The 14,021-nt window shown below is 45.3% G+C and overlaps 1 protein-coding gene across 4 annotated transcripts in view; it reads left to right on the forward strand.

Moving 5' to 3' along the window:
* Positions 1–14,021, forward strand: part of LOC147883949 (phosphoglycerate mutase-like protein) — a 47,737-nt gene that overhangs the window by 20,677 nt on the left and 13,039 nt on the right. The gene's annotated exons all lie outside the window — the stretch shown is intronic.

Below are 14,021 nucleotides of genomic sequence, written 5' to 3' on the forward strand. Positions count from 1 at the left end.
TCAGATTGTGCAAACAAATGCCAAGAAGAAGAAGAAATCAAGAAAGCACAAGCAGGGAAAGAGTGAGTACACACATGCATCAGCTTCTCATGGCGGACCGCACACTCATGCATCAGTTTCCCATGAGGGACAGCCATCTAAAATGACTCAGAAAGTGACTTCCAAGAGAGAGGAATCGCCCAAAAGAGCACTTAAGAAAGAGGTACAAAAAGTACAGCCAGTGCAACAGTATGAGCAGCCAGCACAAGGCCTTGGTTTGGGTATTTCTACTCAAAATAATAATGTGCAGTCCATAAATGTGGCTCAACCACCTCAGCCATATTTGAGGCAGCAACCTGAATATTTTGGTACAGATTCGATCTTTGATGCTATGTTGATTTCACCGCCAATTGGGCATAGAAAACAAGTCATGTATGACAATGTGGGAATGCAGCCAGGCATGCAAGCCACAGCATATGCTCCCATGCCTAATGTTCAGCCAAGCATGGCTCTCCCTAGTGAAGGGAATGCTGCAAATATACAGCCATCTTTGGGACAGCCAATATCAAATGTTTATAAAGAATTTAAGGATGGTGGTTCTCATGTCAAGTTTGATACATATAATGGAGTACAGGACAGATACAAAGCCCTCACATTCCTTCAACAGTTTGATGCTGCATTTCTTGGGGGTTTGTTTACAGAAGCATCCAAGATGAGGAAGGTTGCCACATTTTTGAAAGGCAATGCACTTAAGTGGTACACCAACCTTATGCTTCATGGAGATGCACCTACTACTTGGCTGGAATTTAAGCAAGTGTTTTCTTCTACTTGGCTTACTCCAACTTTTGAAGTTGAAGTACTTTCACACTGGCATGACTTGTCATACAAACTTTGCAAGAATCTTGATGATTACACCCAGAGGTTTTGGGATGTTTTGCTGCCATTGAGCTCTTACAGGCATGTTTCTTTGAAAGAGCAAATAGAGAGGTACTGTTGTGGATTGCCTAGTGAGCTACGTGATTATTGCATCAAAACCAAGGTGGGTTCTATGACTCAATTAATTGAGAATGCAAGGACAGCATATGCATGGATGCAGGAGAAGAATTTGGGCTTTATGGACAGCAAGAAAGAAGACAACAAACGGGCTGCCAAACACCAAGATAAGGACATCAAATCTGAAAATAAAAATTATGGCAAACGACCGTTTCAAAAGGGAGGAAAAGCCCAATTCAAAGCTGGTCAAAGGCGTGGACAGCCTAATAAACAGCCCCGTACCAAGTTATCTGATGAAGAGAAAAAGTCACTCATGGAGCAAAACAAATGTTTTATATGCAAAGGAGAGGGACACCGCTCTTATGATTGCCCATTCAAGAAAAGAGACAGGTCAGATGATGATAAGAATGGTGATAAACAGGCTGATCGGAAGAGCAAAAAGCCTAAACCTTCTGCAGGACTTCTTCCAGATGTGATAGGGAGTTTGCCACATGCACATGATGAAGAGGAAATGAAAAAGACTGAGATGTGCAGAGCATGGGGAAAAATCAGAAATCAAAATTGTTTGTTTTTCTTTGATTCTGGGGCAAAGGCAAATTTCATAACTCCTGATATGGCAGGAAGGCTTGGCATTGAGCCTGAGGAAATGGGGCCATCCGGCATGTGTGATATGGCCAACCCTGAACTCAACACACCTATCACTCCTATCATTGGCAAGTTAAGGATGCATATCCAGGGATATCAGGATGCAGAGGACTTCTACATTATGCCTTTGCCAGAGTGTGATGCTTTGCTTGGGATGCCTTGGATGTACAGGGTGGGAGCTGATGTGCAGATGAGAAACAAGAAGATTTCTTGAACTCATAGAGGCAAGAATCATGTACTTGATGTAAAGTTGAAAGGGGAGTCCATCCCTGTAGTTTCAGCTTCTTGTATTTCCAATGTAATAAAGCGTCATATTTCAGCGTACTTGATTTTTGTCAAAGAGGACAGCCAACCAGTTCAGGAAGGCTCTACTCTTTCTGCTTTAGATAGAGAAAGGGCTGCTTTTATTTCAGATTTTCAGGATTGTTTCTCAGATGCACTTCCTCAAGAATTACCTCCCAAGAGGCCCGAGGATCATCAAATTGATATAATTCCAGGAAGCTCACCGCCTAGTATACCTCCCTATCGTGTCAGTAAGGCACAACAGGAAGAGATAATGTCACAAGTGAAGGAACTCTTGGAAAAGGAATTAATACAACCAAGTAATTCTCCTTACTGTTCCCCTGTGTTGCTTGTGCAAAAGAAGGATGGCAGTTGGAGAATGTGTATTGATTATAGGGCTTTGAATAAAGTCACAATTAAGAACCGTTTTCCAATTCCACGCATTGATGATATATTGGATCGGTTGGAAGGTTCCTCAATGTTCAGTCGTATTGACCTTAAAAGTGGATACCATCAGATAAGGATACGGCCTGAAGATGTCTACAAGACTGCCTTCCGCACTTCATTTGGCTTATATGAGTTCCTTGTGATGCCTTTTGGTTTGACTAATGCACCTGCCACTTTCAATAGAATGATGGACAGAATTTTTAGAGCACACAGAAAGTTTGTGGGCACTTTCTTCGATGACATCATTGTGTTCTCTAAAAATGAGCAGGAGCACAGGAAACACCTCACTATTGTGTTTCAAGAGTTGAAAAGACACAAGCTATTAATAAACACCAAGAAAAGTGAGTTCTTTATGCATGAGATTCATTTTCTCGGTCATATAGTGTCAAAGGATGGAGTCAAGATGGATCCTGCAAAAGTTGAGGCCATAAGGAGTTGGCCAATTTTGAAAAATCTGCATGAAGTCAGAAGCTTTCTTGGGTTGTGTTCATACTATCGGAGGTTTATAAAGTACTTTGCAGAAATTGCTTCTCCCTTGCATGCTTTACAAAAGAAAGCTGTACCGTTTCGGTGGGGACCAAAGGAAAATGCAGCTTTTGAAGAGCTGAAGCAAAAGTTGTGTTCTGAACCCGTTATTATCTTGCCAGATCTTGCAAAACCCTTTGCTGTAACTTGTGATGCATGTGGAAACAGCATAGGAGGCACTTTGATGCAGGATGGCAGAGTGGTTGCATATGAGAGTAGAGTTCTCAAAGATGCTGAATTGTACTTGCAGATATACGAGAAGGAAATGTTAGCAGTGATACATGCTTTGACCACATGGAAACATTACCTTCTTGGTGCTGATTTTTATGTGCAGACAGATCATCAGTCACTTGAATATTTTCTCACGCAGAGAAAATTATCTGAAAAGCACATGAGATGGGCTAACTTCCTCTCAATGTTTCATTTTCAAATTGTACATGTGCCGGGTAACAAAAATGTCGTGGCTGATGCACTTTCCAGGAAACCACAGCCTGAAGCAGTCTCCGAGAAACCCAGTGTTTCAGCAGTGAGCATTGCTTACAACAATGTGTTAGATGTGATGAAAGATCAGTATGTTAATGATGCTGATTTTTCAACTATTTATGAACAGCTTTCTGATAGTCAAAGGCATGATCACTATATGTTGAAAGAGGGTTTCATTTTGATGCATGGACGACTCTGTGTCACTGATTAGATGCGACAAAAAGTCATAATGGAAAGTCATGCTCCTCCATATGCAGGACATAGGGGAATTACAGCAACAATTACAGCAGTGGAGCAATACTTTTATTGGCCATCTTTGAGGAAAGATGTGGAAGAATATGTGAGAACATGCATGGTTTGTCAGAAAGTAAAGTTTGACAGGCAGAAGGCACCTGGGTTGTTACACCCTTTGCCAATTCCGGATAGACCATGGCAAAGCATAGCTATGGATTTTGTGTTTGATCTTCCACGTACTCCTACTGGACATGATGGATTGTGGACAATAATTTGCAGGTTTAGCAAACAAGCCCACTTTGTGCCAGTAAGAAAGAAAATTACAGCAGATCAAATGGCCAAATTGTTTTTGCAGCATGTCTTCAAGTATCATGGGATGCCTGAATCCATAATTAGTGATAGAGATCCGAGGATGACCAGCCTCTTTTGGAGAGGACTGTTTGAAAATATGGGCACTACGCTGAATTTTTCGTCATCTTTTCACCCTCAGTCTGATGGACAATCGGAGCAGGAAAACTCTACCATCTTGGATATGTTTAAATGCTATGTCTCAGACCACAAAAGCAAATGGGAGCATTATTTACCTTTGCTGGAATATGCTTACAATAATACGGTGCACACATCCACAGGTAAAGCACCTTTTGAAATAGTGGAAGGTGCTAGGAAGATACCTCCCATTTTGCATACAAAAGAGAAAATCTTCGAAGCTGATCGTTTTGTGGAAAGCCTTGAAGAGGCTTACAAGAAGATCAAATATGCCTTGCAAAGAAGTCAAGACAAGCAGAAAAGAGCAGCAGATAAGCATCGCAGGGAATTGGTATTCACAGAAGGTGATTGGGTTTTGCTGCGTTTTCAGAAGGCAAGGCTGAAAAATAAGAAAGGCAAGGAAAGGTTGTACACAAAGCTGAACATGCGTTACTATGGTCCTTTCCAGGTTTCTGAAAAGATAAACGAGGTAGCTTATAGGCTGAAGTTGCCTCCGCATTGGAAGATACATAATGCCTTTCATGTGAGCTTACTAAAGCAATATCATGGAGATATTCCCGAGGATGTATCTGATGAGGTGCAGCCTGAAGTGGAAGAACAGGATGAACTTCTGGTCCCAGAGCAGATTCTGGCACACAGAGATAGAAAGCTCAAGGGTAAAGTTATCTGTCGCTACTTGGTAAAATTTCAAAATTACCCATCACTTGATGCGAAATGGATGGAGGAAGGTGAACTGGCAGATTCACCTGGGATATTGCAGCTTTACCTTGATGCTTTCCAATTAGAGCCGACTGCGGTCCGGGCTCCTACAAGTAGTTCAGCAGAGCGAGCGTCTGGAGCATTACTTGATGTTCGAGAGGGGGATAGCACCTCCACTCCCTCAGTACAGACGGGCTCACTAAGATTTCATGAGGTCGATTGATGACACTGTATGTTTCATCCGAGATACTGAGCTGACAGTATTTCTGCTGTGAGACTTCATGATATTGATGCATCTTGACTATTGATCGCCGAGGATCACATAGATTTTGAGCAGTATATATGGATGGATGCATGCCTCTCCTAGCCATATTTTTACTATCTCTGTATACTATAGCTGCGGCTTTCTTGTATACTCTTTTATGCTATATTTCATGCTCTCTCGTGTGTTTTGGGGCAGCAAACTGTGGTTTGCTGTTTCAAGAGAGGGGTATGTCACGGGGGCGTGAAATTCTAGGTACTTTAATGTACTACAAGACCGTGACAACTTTGGTTTTAAAAGTCCAAGCGTGGGCTTAATAATGTGTAATTAAACACGGCATGGTGCCTAGCACATAAGCGTAATTAATCCCTAGGCCCAAAGGCATTCTAAGGAATTAAAAGAGTGGTTGTTGGAAAATGATGACGTGGCATTTTTAATGGGCCCCCTAGAGGGCCATGTACCTTCAGTGGCCCCCCTAGAGTTCCAGGTGGCTCTAGTGCCTTCTACATGCTCCTTTGCCATTCCTGGACCTTCCTGGGCCTTCTAAACTTCACATGTGTGGTTTTCTCTCTCATCTTCTCCCTTTGTTGAGATTTTGGACTGGTTTTTCAGCCTCCTTCAGCTGAATTCCGTTTTTCTTCATAACTCCTCACCCGTTTGGATTCCTCGACTTCCGTTTGGCCCGATGGCTTCCCCTCTGCCTCCCCTTCGTAGTGATATGCTTTTCCCTCCGTGCGTTTGGTAGAACGGGCAGAGCTGAGCACTTCTTTTGCTGGTCGAATTTGCAAAAGTGGCTTTTTCTGGACCTTTTTTCTTCTACCGCCTCCTGGGCCTCTCCTCTTGCAAAGCTACAGCTTTCTGTTGAATTTCGAGTGGTTCGACGCGCTGGTTGATTGGTTTTTCTCAGTTTTGGAGGACTTTCCGGCGATGAAACTTCTCCAAAACCTTCTCAATGCATTCCTCTCTGAAGCACGCTTCTTTTGAGCCCAAGAACTCCCACTTCTTCTCGACAGAAGTGTTTCTTTTCGCATTTTTCAGTGGAATTCTTGCTGGTCGGCTCTTGTAAATGCTCTTTCTTCGTGCCTTTGCACTCCTCTTTGGCTGAGAATGCAATTGGGCATTGGCTACTATGTCCTCTTGGCGATTGAGGACTTGGTTCGAGTCTTCAGGGCTTGGTGAGTTGTGATTTTGCTACTGCAATTTCTTTTTGCCATAAGCTATTGGTTGGTCTCGTGTGCCGCCTCTTTCTTGGCTCACAGGTGCCCAGGCAGTGCTATATGAGTCATTCTTTGGTTGGGTACTTTGCTGATTTTATTTTGGAGCTTTGAAAAGCTTTGTGAATGCCATCTGGAAACCACTCAAAGAGAGTGCAGCTGGGGTGCAGTGTGATTGCATCTGGACAGCCAATGGAATTGCACTCGGAAAAGAGAATGCCTTTGGGTTGAGCCTACGGGTTAAGTGCACTTATGTGATGGTGTTATATGCTTGAAAGCCTTGCGAAGGCTTAGTGAATTGGGGCTGCGTGCTCGATTGCAGGGAAGGTCTCCCAGATGCAACTTGTAATCATTTCACTGTGAAATATAAAGAAATACCGAAAGGGGCGCCACGGTGTTTGGGGCCAATCGGGTGCACTTGTCTATGTCTGTTGAGCAGGGGCATTCTAGCCTCCATCCCTTTTTCAGTGGTTTTGTTTGTGAACCAATGGGTAAATGCCAAATGGTGATCATGCAATGGTTAATGGTTGTGATATATGCTTTGTGAGCTGTAAATAAGTGCTGAAGTGATTAAAGGTTTAGTTCCACTGCCCTCTGAGTGATTAGAGGCCGGTTTCAGGATCTGTTTCATCTTGCTGAACCCTCTCTTTCTTGATCTTTTCTGGTGCTGAAAGTCACTCATAGGCAGTTCCCTCCTACCAGAGTCTCCTGTCAGCTGTTCAACCAACTTCTGGGGCTGTTCTGAGCTGAAACATGCTCTTTTTGTTGGCTGGATTCTTATCTTCTCTTTCTACTCTATGCTACTGTCATTCTTACTGAGATTCTGCAAGGTTGGATGCCTTGCCATTGGCCCGGGAGAGGATTGGGGCATTGGTTGTGATACTCTCTTCCTGGGGGTGCAGTGACCAGCCTTGGGCTCAATAATGACTTGGATATATGTGAATGCATTGCTTGGCATGCTGTCAGGTTGTTCTACTTGTGTTATGCATGACTATTGAAAGGAACCAAGAGAATAGCACTGGAAGTTGGTCACTAGCACAGCCACGGGTTGGCATTGTACTGGGTTGCACCTACGGGTGAGCTCTTAAAGGGAGTCCCTTTGTATTTGAGCTAACCAGTAATTAAATAAATACCGCAAGGGGTGCCAAGTGTTGGGGCCAACAAGTGTCACTCTTCATGCTTTTGAGTAGGGGCATTCTTAAATGGTTCAATGATGCTAGGCAGTGAAGTTATATGCTCTGAGTTTTGTTTGTGGGCAATGGCAATGTCTCAAGTTGGATGTATTTAAGATTTGTGAGATAATAGAGTCAGTTACACTACCCTTTTTCGATCAAAGGCCGGTTACATCCTAGATGGCATGTATGGTGCCTAGATGACGCGTATGTTGTAGATGATAATTTACATTATGGGAACTAATGTGGCGGATGGGCGTAAGGGTAGATGATGCCCCACCAAATGGCAACTTAGGTGGTTGCTGGGGGAACCTGGTGGCTTGCCATCAGAAAATTGCAACGGGCAATGCAGATGTTCCAAGCAGTGATGTTGGACACCGTCACCCATATACTATTCTCTGGCGATCATCTGGAGTGTGTTGACAATCTTTATCTCACTTCGGGTTTAGTCAAACCAGCTCGATATAGGTATATGCTCAGCTCAATAGGAAGATGCTCATGCTTGCAGTCCTAAGGTTGCCTTGCTGGGGTTTCCACTTCGCTTGGGGTGCAGAAGCAGATGCCAAGAGCAAAATTCTATTAGGCCAGGTTTGTGCTGTGTGGGCAAACCATATGATGATAGGTGATAAATCACTCAAATGGAATGCGAGTAAATATGGCGATACAACACAATTCAATATGCAAAGTTATTGTATTAAACCCAATAATCTGCTGAATACAACCAGCTCGTAGCTGCGAAATTAGAGCATCTTGACTAGTGTGTGCTTGGAGCTCAGAGTCCAGTAAAAGCAGAATTTGGGCTGTAGTCTGATCTCCATGTCAGCTCCTACTTTGATTGAATGCTCTGCTTCTTGTACCAAATTGTCTGCTCCTATCACCGGGTCCATCATGGCTGCATTAGATTGATCCATATGCTCTATTATCCGAGTTGAGCCACCTTGTTCCAGCACTCACACTGGGCTGCCTCATCTAGTAGCATCCTCATTGTCCTCAGAATCCTTTCTTTTTGGAGGTATACCTAGGTGCTTTGCAGGTTGGTCAAGATCGTGGAATAATGCTTGGATTTGTTTGAGGGTCACCACTTGTTGTCGAAGCGCTTCATGCTCTGTAGCAACTCGGCATTTGCATTATTGAGAGACTTTAATCTCTTCTCTTGGTCCATTACAAGTTGCCGTTGAGAAGCAATTGTCTTGTGGGTGTTTAAGAAGCCAATTGCTTCATTGTACTGATGAAATAAGGCCGCATGGTCAGCCAAGAGATTTCTGTGTGTCATTTGCAGATGAGCGAGCTTCTCATCTATCCTCAGTTCCCATTCATCTAGAAGCTCTACGAGCACATCATAAAAATCCTAAGTTCTCTGGAGTAGCGGTTTGTTCCTGTTGCTCATAGAGAAGAACTTGTGGCGGAACCCTGTGCAGTCTGCAGCTGCAATCTCTTCAAAGTGAAATAGAGGGTGAAATACCCTCACCTGGTATCACATGTCGTGGAGGAGGGAATCTCCTGGCTTGAACTACAGATAGACACCGAAATTTTCTTTGTTGTGTTGGAGCATCATCTCTTGCGTATGGCTTGCCGACTGCAGCTGCATTACCCAAGTCAGTTTCCTGCCTGCCCTCAGCTAGGGGATCTTACTCTGCACCGTGACTCGGGACTGCCTGTCATGTGCACGGATCGGTATCTGACGTGTACTAGGTACACAGAACTAGCTCAGGTTAGCCTGGGGAGGCTTAGAGCTAGGCAGGCTTGATTCTCGGGTTGAGTGGCAAGGGTACGAACTATTTATAGGTCTTCGCTATTTTTGGCGCCGGGGCCCGAGTCTATAAAAGAGGCCCAGGGGGTTCAGTTCTCAGTGTGCAGTTGGGAGCAAGTCTCGTTCCCAGGTGCTAGGTCTGATCCTGGATTGTGTCGCGGACGCGCGCCTGCATCTTAGCGTAGCCCAAGGCCCAGTGGCAGATCCAGGGCTTCACAGCGCCACCTGGTGGTATGGGACACCAGGCTGGTTGGGATCTGATTGGGAGTTCGTGCCAGTAGCTCAGCTCGTGGCTCGGGGGGACATCTTCTGATTCGGGATCACATCCCGTAGATGTCACGGTTGGGTGGTGAGCAGCCTGCTCAGTTCTGATGTTGTGTGTGGTTATTTTGCAGATCAGGGGTTTCAGGAGTGCTGGGATGTGTCAGTTGGTATCAGAGCCAACTCCTGAGGTAGGAACTTCTGATACGAGAAATTTGACGGATTTCTCTTCCAGGTATGCCCTAAAATTCGAGATTTCCTGCTGCGTTTTTGCTGTCTACCTGGGGTAGAAGGGGTGAAGAAATATCTGGAAAAGGAGGAAGAAGAGGAGTGAAATTGAATCGAAAATTCTGAAGGCTACAGAGAGAAGTCTGAGGGAGGAGAAGGAGAGCGGAAAGGAAGGAGAGTAGGGCAGGAAATTGACAGCCAGGGAGTAGTGGATGCGGGGTGTAGAAAGGGACGCAGTAGGCGAGGCTGTAGGGGCAGGACAGCCTGCGCAATAGGCTGTCCACAGCCTGCGCAACAGGCTGCGAACAGCCTGCGCAGGAGGAAGGGCAGGAGGAAGGTGCTTTTTTTGCGAAAAAAGCACCCCTCCAAAGTTGGAGGGGCTCAGGTGCTTTTTCCGCAAAAGCACCCCTCCAAAGCTGGAGGGGCTCAGCCTTCTTTGGAAGCCTAGCTTCCAAATTAGGCCGCCCTGCACCCTATATAGGTGGGGGCTGGGTGCTAGGCAACCCACAAGCAGCCCCAGATTCGAGATCTTACTTCGAGATCTGTGCCAGCCGCCTCGCCCTTCAGCAGCGCCTTGTACGAGCAGTTCCCTGCATCCGCCTTGCTTGCGTCAGCCCTGCACAGCTCCCAAAGTTCCGTACCAGTCCGTACAGTCACAGCGCCAGCCGTACAGCCTGTACGGACTGTTTCGCTTGCTCCTGTACCTGCAGCTGCTCCGTACAGCAACTGCGCCTGCACCTGCAGCCACCGTACGGACTGCGTCAGCAGCCGTACAGGCCACGTCAGCAGTCCGTACAGCCTCTATCGTTGACTGCGCATCCGGTTGCAGATTCGGGGAGGCACCAGGGCTCGTGGTCTTCCAGATTTCAGCATCCTTTCTGACAGATTTATCTGGGACGGTTTTCTTCTACTCCGTCTCCCTCCGTGCTCCGTTTCAGTTATTTATTTCTCTCCGTTTGTAATCGAATCAGTATTCAGCCATGTCTGATGCTCCGAATCCCGAGTTCACTATGGGGGAGCAGGAATTAGACTACACTCCAGTGGGGGAGGATGATCAGGGACTCTATGACGACCTGATCACTAAGAAAGCCTTCAGTGAGTTCACGACTGCTCTAGATGGTAAATTTGAGCAGGTCAACGCTAATCAATCGGGGTTGACACAGCAACTCCAAGGGATACAAGCTACCTTGACTCTTCTGGCTAGCACGGTTCAGGCACTCACGCATGTGGATGCCATGGCCTCCGTGCTAGGCCCGAATATCACTCCGGATCCCTTTCCAGGTGACCAGAAATCAAGAACAAAGGAGGTGGTTGACACTTGGCTGCACAAGTGGCAAGTTCACTTCCAATTTCACCCCTATCCAGACGAGAAAAAGATTCAGCTAGCAGCAGGGTTTATGTCAGGTAAAGCCTTGCTTTGGTGGAAAGAACTCCAGCCTAAGCCTGACACTTGGACAGAATTTGAGGGTATCTTCAGGAAGGAGTTCCTGAAGAAGGAAGATGACTATGATATCGTCGGCAAGCTCAAAGCCCTCGATATGTCAAAATTGAATTTAACTTTTGAAGTCTATCTTCAGAGATTTAGGGATCTGCAAACCAGGGCCACCAAAATGGATCCTGTAACCTTGTTAGGTTTTTTCGTGGATGGTTTGCCAGACTCCTATAAGTTACAGATTGCAGGAGGCCATGACATATGCGCGCATATATGATGATACCATGGCCAGAACCAAGGCAACCACAGTTACCGAAACCAGCGGAAAGAACAAACGCAAGTTCTTTCAGCATGCGACTGGTATTGGGGAGACGAAGTCTACGGACAACGCCTCCAGGAAAAGCTTAACTCCTGCGAAGAATGGTAAGGCCCGTTTCCTTCGCACTCTCAGGCTCAAGAAAGAGGGCCGGTGTTTTTATTGCGAGGAACGGGGCCACACGAAGAATGAGTGTCCTAAGCGGAAGAACCAGAGATTGGTGCTAGGACCGAAGCTCCAGGTAGGTCCGCGTACCGCAGCCAAGGGAGCCAACCAGGTTACGATGACAGGTATTTCAGTAAATGTCATTACCTGCCCCCTTTCTTGCAATTGTACCTTTAATACTTCGTTGTTTGGTTCCCATGATCTTTTCCGAGTTTATGGAGAAGTTAGGGACCAACGGGTTCACATTCTCTTTGATCCGGGCAGCTCTCACAATTTTGTTAATTACAAATTTGTGCAGAAGATGGGGCTGTCCACAGTACCTAGCGACCACACCTACGAGGTGCAGCTTCCAGCCGGGAAGCAGTTTTGGGATCGCAAGGTGTTGAAGCGCTTCCCATCCGGATTCAAGCCTACACGGGAGCTCTCACATGTTATGTTATGCATTTAGAGCATGTAGACTTGCTGATCGGGATAGAGTGGTTTAAAACCCACAATATCCAGATCGGATGGATGGAGCATACGCTTTCTTTTGAAGACAAAGGCACCCAATTTTGTATTCAGTGTGATAAAATTATCCCTTCTCAGGGACCTATTGTATCTGCGATGCAGCTTCGGAATATATTGAACACTTCTCATTATGATGTCTATCAGTGTGTTTTGATTCCACTTTCTTCATTTATTGTTTCAGTAATTAACAAAAATGAATTAAGTGTGTTTGAACACCGAGAATTGAGAACGTTGTTAGATAATTTTAAAGACGTATTTCCAGCTCAACTGCCGGAAGGTTTACCTCCAGAAAGGGCAGTAGATCATCGCATAGACTTAGTCCCAGGGGCTCAACCTATCAGTGTACCACCGTATAGGATGAGCCAGGTAGAGGAGGATGAGTTAGCTATCCAGCTTCAGGATTACCTGAATATGGGCTACATCCGCCCAAGTAAATCTCCTTGGGGTGCACCTGTCCTCTTGAGAAAGAAGAAGGATTCTTCCTGGAGGATGTGTATAGATTATAAACGACTAAATAAAGTTACAATTAAGAACCGCTATCCTTTACCTCGTTCTAATGATTTGATAGACCGTTTGGCCGGAGCGAAGTATTTCACTAAGATTGATTTGCGTACGGGTTATCACCAAATCCGTATCTATGCTAAACACATAGATAGGACCGCATTCCGGACTAGGTATGGTCATTACGAGTTCCTCGTATTACCTTTTGGTTTGACCAATGCTCCTGCTACTTTTCAGCAGATGATGAACGATTTGTTCAGAGATTATCTGGGCAAATTTGTTGTTGTGTTCTTAGATGACATCTTGGTATATAGTAAAACGCTTGAGGATCATATAGGACACCTCCGGGTTGTCTTATTTGTTCTAAGACAGCATAAGCTTTATGCCAAGATGAGTAAATGTGACTTCTTTATGAAGGAGATCATTTACTTAGGACACAAGATTTCTTCTGAAGGTATTAGCATTGATCTCGATCGTATCCAGAAGGTTTTAGAATGGCCTATCCCTCGGACTGTGAAACAACTTCGCTCTTTCCTAGGATTTACGGTATTTCTTCGGAAGTCAGTCCGTGATTACTCACAAATCACGGTACCCTTGACCCACATATTGAAAGGTCGTGGACGCAGGTCTACTCAGCCGATCCCTTGGAATGATGCAATGAACAAGGCTTTTGAAACCTTGAAGTTATCTATCAAGGAAGCACCCGTTCTTGCATTACCCGATCCTACCCGGCCTTATGTTTTAGAGGCCGATGCGAGTGATTATGCGATTGGGGCAGCTCTATTCCAAGAGGGCAGACCTGTAGCTTTTGAGAGTAAGAAGCTAGACGACACTCAGTATCGTTGGCCCACACTCGAGAAGGAACTTTATGCGGTAGTGTATGCTCTCAAGGTTTGGAGACACTACTTGTATGGTTCAAAGTTCCTTGTATTCACTGATCACCAGTCAATCAAGTATGTGTGTGATGGATCAGAATTGAGAGGAAGGAAAGCTAGATGGGCAGAGCTAATGCAGGATTTTGATTTCGAAATACGTTATCGTAAGGGTTCGTTGAATAGTGTGGCGGATGCCTTAAGTCGAGTTAAGTTTGTAAATGCTTTGTCATTTACGGAAATATCCTCAGACCTATTTCAATCCTTGAGAGGGCTATACGCAACTGATAGTCATTTCAGTTCTTATTGGCAGAGAGTCCAGGATGGGAGCTCCATGGTTGACCAGGACTCAGGGATTGTGTCACCTAGGATACAGGCGGCGGGAGGTCAGTGGATGATTAGGAACGGCTTGCTGTTCCGGAATGATAAGATTTGTGTGCCTGATGTTCTGGACCTAAAATCCAAGATTCTCTGGGAGTGTCATGATGCTCCTAGTGCGGGACATCCAGGTATACATAGGACTCTGTCTCTTGTGAAGCATACCTTTTATTGGCCTAAGATGCGTGCA

Source organism: Dipteris shenzhenensis, chromosome 27 (assembly GCF_047967505.1).
Source record: "Dipteris shenzhenensis isolate YYH24624 ecotype China chromosome 27, Dip_SZ_1.0, whole genome shotgun sequence".
NCBI classification, from domain to species: Eukaryota; Viridiplantae; Streptophyta; class Polypodiopsida; order Gleicheniales; family Dipteridaceae; genus Dipteris; species Dipteris shenzhenensis.